General features: G+C 41.2%; 1 long non-coding RNA gene across 1 annotated transcript; it reads right to left on the bottom strand.

Moving 5' to 3' along the window:
* Positions 1-7,400: 7,400 nt before the first annotated feature.
* LOC123981363 lies at positions 7,401-9,159 on the bottom strand. Its single transcript, XR_006827743.1, has 3 exons — positions 8,922-9,159; positions 8,720-8,822; positions 7,401-7,539 (listed from the first exon to the last, which is right to left on the bottom strand). It is a non-coding gene; the product is annotated as an uncharacterized LOC123981363 (long non-coding RNA).
* Positions 9,160-9,419: the final 260 nt, after the last annotated feature.

Here is a 9,419-nt window from a genome sequence, read left to right as displayed (position 1 = left end):
AATGGAACTTGGTCGTTCCTGAATTAGTCCAGTGTAAGTTAACGGACTGATAACTTTAACAAACAAAAGAAATAAAGAAAATAAAACAAACTGAAGGCAGATCGATGTCGCGGCACTTCAGGTGTGTAGCTTCAAGCGAACAAAGGCCTGTTTGTTTCGCTGGTCGACTGAGGGCGTTGCCTGGCGCGGCACGCCGGCGCGTGCCGAAGCGTCCAGAGAGCAGAGTGGAAGAGCCAACAGCGAAGAAGAGGAAGAGAGGAAAAAGAGAGAGAACGAAGCAGGTCGCGTGTCGCTCTTTTGTTGCCAGGGGCGTGGTTCCCCAGGGGGCGTCTCAGGTTTCCCCAAGGGACTGCCTTTCTAAACTTAATGTTTAAAGAAAAGAAATCTATTTGCACGTATTATAATCAAATATTTTCCACAATCGAACCTCAATGGTTGAACGGTTGTACCGTTCTAGGCATTTGGTAACAATTGTCACATTAGTGGTCAGGATATTTATACATTTAACGGCATTTCCGACGAGGGCATGTAATACTTATTTCGCCCACTTGGGGGAGCTCAGGTTACATGAGGAAAGCTTGGATTACATTAGATGAAGGAGTGTCTTGCTGAAAATAAAACATTGCACAAGTAACTTCTTTTCAGCACTAATATCAACAACAGATAGCAACAACAGTTAACATACTACTCAAATAGTGGCAAACATATTCAGGTAACTAAAGATTTAATTAAATTTAATTAGATGCTTTGAGTCTTTTGGAGACTGCAGTCCTTACATTGAAAGTTCAGCTGTCCTGGACAATGTCACACTTAGGTGAGACAAGGAGTATCCCTTTGATGTGGTAATAAAACAAAGAATAAGGTCAGTTGCCACGGAAACGTGTGTGGGGGGCCAGTTTTGATAGGCTGTTCCGGGAGATGCCAATGGCTGGTGCGTGTCTCTTTGTCAGTTTAACAGTCAGGCCCCGCGTTATCAGCTTCGGAATCAAAAAGGTGCCAGTTTTATGGTCGGGATAGCACTTAGAGAAAGCAACTTTGACCCCTCCCCTTCTTCTCTGGGGAGGAGAGAGGAATTTAGGGTAGCTCCACATTTATTCCATGTAAAATGCACAAATCCACACCGTTGTTCACTACAAGTGATTCATTAATTATTAAATATCCAATCCATTTGTAGCTAAATAAATTGCTGACAAAATGTGGTGATGCCATTTGCGGAGACTAATGAAGAAAAAAAATGATAGCACCAGTATTTCAGCAAGTGCCCCAAAACGATGTACATTTACATTCAATTGATAAAGCCCTGTAGCAGCTGTAGGAGGAATCGAGGCATGTTAATTTTACTCTTCCTCTTATTGTCACTAGGGACTGTTTTCCCACATCTCCACTAGCAAGCACTCCTGATGGTAATCAGACCTGTGACTTGCTGCTTACCTGAGCCACTGCACCTCATTAGCTCATTAGTCTCTAGTCACATGTTTTTGTCAGATCGCGTTATTTTTGTGTTTGCCTGCCGAACTTTGTCTTCTGCTTGCTATCTGTGTTTCTGCAACTTCTTTTCTGTTTGCAAGTTTTCAATATATTTTCAGTATAAGTACTCAAACCCCGTCTCCTTCTCTAGTGTGTGGATTTCTTTTCTGGTACATTTTTTTGACAGTTGTTCATGCCATTCCATGAATAATGCATGATTCTGTTAACTACAGATAGAATGGGGTGAGAAGGAAAAAATAAAAAGGTTGAAAAAGACATAGGCTGTGTTTGAAATCGCATACTAACATACTACTCATACTAAGTATGATGTTAAATTGCGTTCAAACTACTGGTATTTTGTGTATGCGAGAAATACCCGGATGTGTACTAGATTAGCAAGAATTTCTGAGTTTCAGTTTACTGGACATACTCAGCTGCTCCACAATGCATTGCATCAGTTAAGACTGTGCAATTGTAGTAAAATAATTAGAAATTATAAAGAGTGAACATGAAACAGAAGCTACTCGGGACCCAGGGCGTTTAAGTACAAACCAAAAAATATTAAACACTAAGATATTTGTGATAAACAAAGTTTCATTCATAGCCGGGACTGGTAATGTGATTGATACAGTCACGTGATGCCGAGAAGACGTATTGCTTGAGTACTTCAGAGTGAACAGTCTGCTGGTAATGGCATTCTTAACTTTTAAATTTAGTACACAGTATGTGGTACATACTGATTATGTATGTAGTACTCACACAGACAGAAAAAGAGAGAAAAGGGATGGAATGACAATATAAGGGCAGCATACAATGCCAGAGTAAGAAACAAGAATAAGATGTAGACAAAGAGCTCCATAGGGGCTAACCAGGCAAGATTAAGGGTCACAAGTTTTTTGTTGTTTAAAAAGTAATTTGCATTTCATTGTTTCTTTTTTCCCCCCAATGGACAGTGCACACACACACACACACACACACACACACACCAGAATGATTTCATCATTAATTGGTCAAATGCATCCACTCACACCTGTATCTCTCTCAGCAGTACTCCCCATGGTCTCTTCTACTATCATTCTATTCATTAGCAAAAATGCATTACCGAAACATCAGAGAATAAAATTATTCAAAAACTTTGTAGGTTACAGGATATTCATGCTTACGCACATGCTAAGGGTTCTCACTAAATAGTTTATAAAAATTTGTATTAGAATTGTTTCAATCATGTACTATGGCCTTTACTTTCACCAGAACTCAAACCACTGAATAACCTATGGGAGATCTTATAAAGGAAGTTGATCCTTTAGTTTATCAGAAAAAATATAATTCAAAATCACCAAAGTTGGAGATACATGATTAAGTTACAGAAATGGTAATCACCTCTGAGATGTAGTAAGTATGAAGTTGCATGCAAAAAAGGATCAAAACAATCAATTTAGTTGTCACTTTAAGGATGTGGATGTGTGTTTAAGGACCACTAACCGCTTACGGTCTATAGAACCTTCAAATTAGGTGAGACTCTTATTGCCATGGCAACAATGAGAAGTTCAGAGACACTTTTCAGAATTTCACAGCAGCTTGACTGAGCCAGTGTTACCATGGAGTTCAGTGAGACACAATGACTGTGAGAAAGTGGGACAGCTGATGGGATTGGTATTTGGGGAAGACGCCTGTGTTCAGTCAAACTCAAAAAGGCACAACTGAAATGTGTCGGAAACCAGTGGGAGATATTCCGAGAAAAAAAAAGGACATGATCTCTCTGCGTGCAATCCTTTTTGACATTGCTGTCATTTTCATATTGATATTGGATATGGGTGACATCCTGGAATAAGTATGAGCAGTTATCCAAACAAATAAGTTATGAGTCATTTGGATACTCAGCATGAAGGCCTGTGGTGTGGTCTTAGCTAGAGACAGAGAGGAGGGACAACCGAGACAACTGTGTATAAATGATGGGAGTGGAGAGACAGAAGTTGTATGAGACAGACAGACACACTTAAAGGAGTTATTATGGGTGTGTGTGAGAGAGAGCAATAGACCAAGAGAACCAAAAAGCAGGAGAGAGTGAGAGTACACCAGACCCAATTAACAACCAGAGCTATATATCACTGCCAGCTAAATGACCTCTGAAAAAAAGAAATGATCAAGATGGCAACCGCTTGGCCATTACATGAAAATGACTGATTTCACAATATATCAGCAGTAGGAGGAAGAAAGAAAGACAGACAGGGATGGCTGAGAGACAGAGAGGTGCAGAAATAGCAGACACAAAGTCTGGAGAAAAGAAGGCTCTGTGCTCAAGCTTTCAGTTATTAGACCTTCATTCGCGTTTGTTGCGTTCAAAGACAACCTCTGTATATGACACTAAGCACGTGCACTCAGCTTCTTTGGTTGACCATGGCGAGGCCTGTTCTCAGTGGAACCTGTCCTGTTGAACCGCTGTATGGTCTCGGCCACTGTGCTGCAGTTCAGTTTCAGGGTCTTGGCAATCTTCTTATAGCCTAGGCCGTCTTTATGCAGAGCAGCAATTCTTTTTTTCAGATCCTCAGAGAGTTTTTTGCCATGAGGTGCCATGTTGAACTTCTGGTGACCAGTATGAGGGAGTGAGAGCGATAACACCAAATTTAACACACCTGCTTCCCATTCACACCTGAGACCTTGTTACACTAACGAGTCACATGGCACCGGGGAGGGAAAATGGCTAATTGGGCCCAATTTGGACATTTTCCCTTAGGGGTGTACTCACTTTTGTTGCCAGCGGTTTAGACATTAATGTTATACAAGCTGTACACTCACTACTTTACATTGTAACAAAGTGTCATTTCTTCAGTGTTGTCACATGAAAAGATATAATCAAATATTTACAAAAATTCGAGGGGTACTCTCACTTTTGTGAGATACTGTATACTAATGTCATGGTAACATGCTGACGTTTAGCAGGTAAAATGTTCACCATATTAACCACCTTAGTTAAGCATGCTAGCAGGCTAATAGTGACTAATTAGCACTAAATACAAAGTACAGCTGACGCTGCTGGATTATTCCTTATTGGGTGTATTTGGTCACAGACCAAAGTGGTGGAGCCATTGACCGCTTTTGTGGTAAATAAAAACTTTCAGCTGCAGTGTAAACATGTCTGTCTCTCTCTTTGGTGTCAGGTGTTTGACACAGTCATCCATCCAACCCAAGCAATCTGGGAAAAAGATAGGACACAGTAGCATCAACCCATTATCATATTTCATTCAGTGCACTGTCAGACAACCAGGCAGACTATTACACACTTGTGCACGTGTGCACGCACACAAACACACACACACACACACACACACACACACACAACACACACACACACACACACACACACACACACAGTAATTGGCACAAAGTTAGGACCCAAGACAGAGAGAGAAAAAAGTGGACACAGGGAATATGTTGACCCACTAAATGTAATTTTGTGTCTGAATGGACTAAGACAATTGAACACAATTGATGTCATTCACCAGACAGACATTTCGTGTCTAATCTTGATGCACTGAGGGACATGCTTTCTAAGTAGGTTGGACTGAAACTCTTCATTAGGGAGACAAAAAACTACATTTTCTATCTATAGGGACCAATATACTATAAAAGGCATGTTTCTTAAGAGGACAGGAGGAAATAGATGTTAAGACATGGGGAATCAAGTGCTTTTGGGTCTCATATATGCTAGTTCCATTAAGTGACATTAAGTGATGTTTTTCTGATGAAACTGTCAAGCAAGGCGATTTTGGGTGACAGAAGTCTTGGTCCTCAACTGACCTGCTGAGAAACCAATTTAAGGAATTGAGGGTATAATGTTAGCTCGTTTCACTTTGGGACACTTTTTTTGAATGGGCCACTGGTGAGAACTTAAGAGAACTGATAAAACTGTTTTTTTTTGGAAAGCCTAGAAACAAGATTTTTCACATTTCTATTCGACTTTATTTCTTTTTCTTCTTAAAAAGTGTATTAATTGTTTTAAAACCGTAAGGGCAGAAATGTCTTTCCAAGAGCCCTTGATGGTTTTTTAGCGTACAATAGGCCACAGGCTGAGTTTAATATTAGTTGTATGTCTCAAATTTCACAGTTTGTGAATTTTGACTTTTAAATCAACACCTATATTTTACAGCAGGGCATGTTGTTGCTATTGTATGCATAATTAATGTATTTTTGTAAAGTTTGATTTTCTTTGCCAATTACTGATTTTTCAAAATGACTGTGTACAGAGCATTGAGCCAAAGAAAAGTAACAAACCACTCACACATTTATGGACCTGATAAAAAGTATAAGCAAAGTGGATTTAAAGAAATACTAGGATAAAACACTCCCAGAGAATCTTACAAACCTGTTGTAATATGAATATGAGTAAATTTACCTCGTACCTTGTTTCTTTTATTCTTCCACTAACAATAGGTTTCTGTAGGATGTTGTGTTGCCAACCCGATCGCATCTCATGCGTCACATATACATGCTTTGGAAAAGCCGTGTCTATTGTAACCAAAACGGCGATTTTGCGTGTATATGATACGCTGCAGTTTGCAATAGTATTGCAAAGGAGGCTGACATGCATATATTTACTGACTTAGGTTTAGACACTAACTAATGCCATGGTTGAGGTTAGGGAAGCCGTCATCTTTCCCCCACCAGTGCCTCGCAGCTCCAATTAGCAGTAAGTTGTGACAACCACTCTCCACAACAACCAGTGGCTGTAGAAATGGGGATGTCCCGCCTCGCGGCTTCTTCACACGGTAGCCGTATTGTGGCTGGCGACGAGCTGATAATAACACCGTCGCAGGCTATGACGTCATCAGAGCGACCGGCTCGGCCCTTTCGATTGCGCCCCCCTTTGGATCAAACTTCCTTTTATGGAAGGTTTGGTGGCAGAGATGGCCGAAGAAGCGTTTAACATATTTCTTAGTCCCCAAGAAAACAGGAGGCTACAGACCCATCATATCAGACAGAAAACATTCTTTATGCTGATGGTCAGGAAGCTGCTGGAGCTAGTTCAGCACGGCGACTGGTTCACCACTATCGACCTGAAGGATGCCTACATTCATGTGGAAGTGGCTCACCAGGTGGTCTCGTTGGGCCTGCTACACATGCGACGGCTACAACACTGGTTCTCAAATCTGGACCTCAAAAGGCACAAACGCTGCCCTGGCGGTATAGGGCGATCTACAGTTCTGGGTATCCCCACATCGGCTGTCAGCAGGTGTGCCACTCAGTCGAGTAGCATCATACGTGTCAGTGGTCATGGATGTGTCTCTGGGGGCCTGCCTGGGGAAGGCGGTAGGTGGTGTTTGTCCCCGGCCTTCTGTGCCGGACGTCACTGTGAGGGTTTAGGGCCTGTGGCCGATCGTGTCGGTGTGATGGGCGGTGACTTGTCGCGGCTGGGCGGACAGTCATCGGGCTCCACCCACTGTACCCATAGAGCCTATGTGAGATAGAACAAAGGTTACGATATGGTAACCCTAGTTCTATTAGCACAGGTGGAGCCCTCCACGATGGAGCCCTGCTGCTCCGCTGCCGTCTACTGAAGAGGTGGCTGGATGCTAGGCAGTGTGGACACTGATATTTATACAATTCGCACGTATCTGTAGTGTATCTCATTGGTCAGCTACTTTCACTAAGCAAATTTCAGTGGCCGAGTACGTGCGTGTGATAGGAGGAGATGTAATACCCATAGAGTCCAGTAGAGGGCTCCGCCTGTGCTAATAGAACAAGGATTACCATATCGTAACCTTCCTTACATCAAAATGTTGTTTTTAAAAGTAAAATTCGTTAATATTTGATTAATTACTAAAAAAATGGTCAGTAAGAGCAATCTTAGTATCACTATAGATTATTACAACAACAATATGTGAGGTAATCATATTTAACACATAATTTGCACTTTTTCATGACCACACCATTGGCAAGCTTAATGTTATGTTTTATTAAAGATACGTAACACGGAAAGGCTTACAAAACTCAGGGAGCTGAGACTTGGTGCGAGGTTGCTGTCTCATTGCAGGGAGTCTTCAGGCTCTGTTGAATCCCCCTGTGGTTCTTGTACTGAAAAAAAGAGAGAGGGAAAAAAGACAGGAGAGAAAGGGTTAGACACACGTATATAGGCATAGATGGGAAATTTCCTTGGGAGATGATGTGTGGTCTTGGTTCTCCAACTTAAGTTACGGAACTTCATTAGTATGATACGTGGCATCAGTTACTGCTTTGATATGAATTCCTATAAAGTTGTTTCATGTTCTTGGTTTAATTTTAGATATGTAATGAGTGCATACATGTTTTGTGTTTCCCAATACCGTGCATTCAACCACTATATAGGACATATGCATGTGAGTAGACAAAAATGCAACTGCTCTTCCAAATACCAGCACCCAGTCCTACAGCAGGTTACTTACAATATACACTAACTAAGATGACTTATTTTAATACAGTAATAAAATACATGTTTAGTATGATCACTTATGTAATACAGTAGTATAATACATTTGGTAATTAGTATGTCCCAACATTTGGCCCAGCACTTCTGTTGGGCCTCACATCCATGACATCCATGCCTGTCTACTTGCTAGGTGGACAAACCTTCTTTTAGACTGATCATACTTGGCTCATATTTGGTTATTGGTCCCTGATTCCAGGGTGGTTCCCCGTATTTATTAATTGTAATTAAGAATTTTTAATATTCATATTTTTTATTAATATTTCTAGAATATCTTTGATATTCAGCTAATAACCAAACCTGACCAATTGAAAACCCCAACATATTTGGTGTCCTGTGTGAGGGCATCTAAATACCAACTTTATTGCAACAATTATGCATGAATAATCCATAATTATTCATTCTGAATTCTTAGAAATTTAAAAATTAAAATTTTTTCTCTCTTTATTCAAATTGATATTCTGCAAGTTTCGCCAAGCATATTCAGTTGTGTTGTGGAATTTTTGTTGTTGTTTTGTTGTACCAGTGGATAGTAATTGCATTTTTTGGATTTTTTGGCACACTTTTGTTTTGTTAAAGGGCTCTTAAGTCCACTAGGTACCCTCCAGGGAGCTAGTTATTGACAAACTAATCTGTAAACTAGATTGACACCACTCACCTTGCTGTTGTTAAAGGGCTCTTAAGTCTGCTAGGTACTTTGTAGAGTAGCTAGTTATTAACACAACCATTTGCAAGCCAGGTTGACACCGCTCACCTGTACCCTTGCCTTAACACATTAACAGCTTTCCCTACCAAATATTAATTGCGTGTCCTCTCTAACAGAGTGGTGAAATGAATCAGCAAGACTTCCGTAAGCTAGTAGCTGAAGCAGGATACGGTCGCTGGTCTCCTCCACCTGTCCATGGAAGACAGAGTGAATTTGTCTAGCTACAATGCTAGCACATGTGATGTAGAATGATGAATGATGCAGAAGATACAAGAGCTCGTATCGTACATCAATGACATGTGTGAGAAGCCACAACGCTCCATCCCCGACGTACTTGCAGAAATGGTCCTCCTCTGCCAACGCAGAGCCCAGCTACAAGCTGAAGAACAGGAGGAACGCTACGCCCAACTGTAGCGTAGCTATCAGGCTGAGCAACAGCGCAACGCCAGCTTGCACTGGGACCACCTGTCCCATGCAAGCTCTGCAGATGGAAGACAAGAGCCCTCCCTCAACCGCTTAAAACAGCACCTGGACCTACAAGCCGCTCCTGATGTGTAGTCTTGGCAATGCATTCTGTTTCCACTTAGAACTTAGAACCAGCATACATTCTCAAAGCAGACTAATTGTCTGCTTTGAGAATGAAAAATGAAAAAGTTTTTTTCTTCTTTTAGTTTTTTTTGATGGTGAAGCCACAGGCCAAACTGGACAACTTCCTGTTTGTCAGCCATGCTTCCACGCAACAATCAGCAACCATTCAACAGACTATCTTAATCCTGTCAAGGAGCA

Source organism: Micropterus dolomieu, linkage group LG13 (genome assembly GCF_021292245.1).
Source record: "Micropterus dolomieu isolate WLL.071019.BEF.003 ecotype Adirondacks linkage group LG13, ASM2129224v1, whole genome shotgun sequence".
Taxonomy (NCBI): domain Eukaryota; kingdom Metazoa; phylum Chordata; class Actinopteri; order Centrarchiformes; family Centrarchidae; genus Micropterus; species Micropterus dolomieu.
The sequence above is the reverse complement of the archived record's forward strand: the minus strand, read 5'-3'. Positions and strand labels throughout refer to the sequence as shown.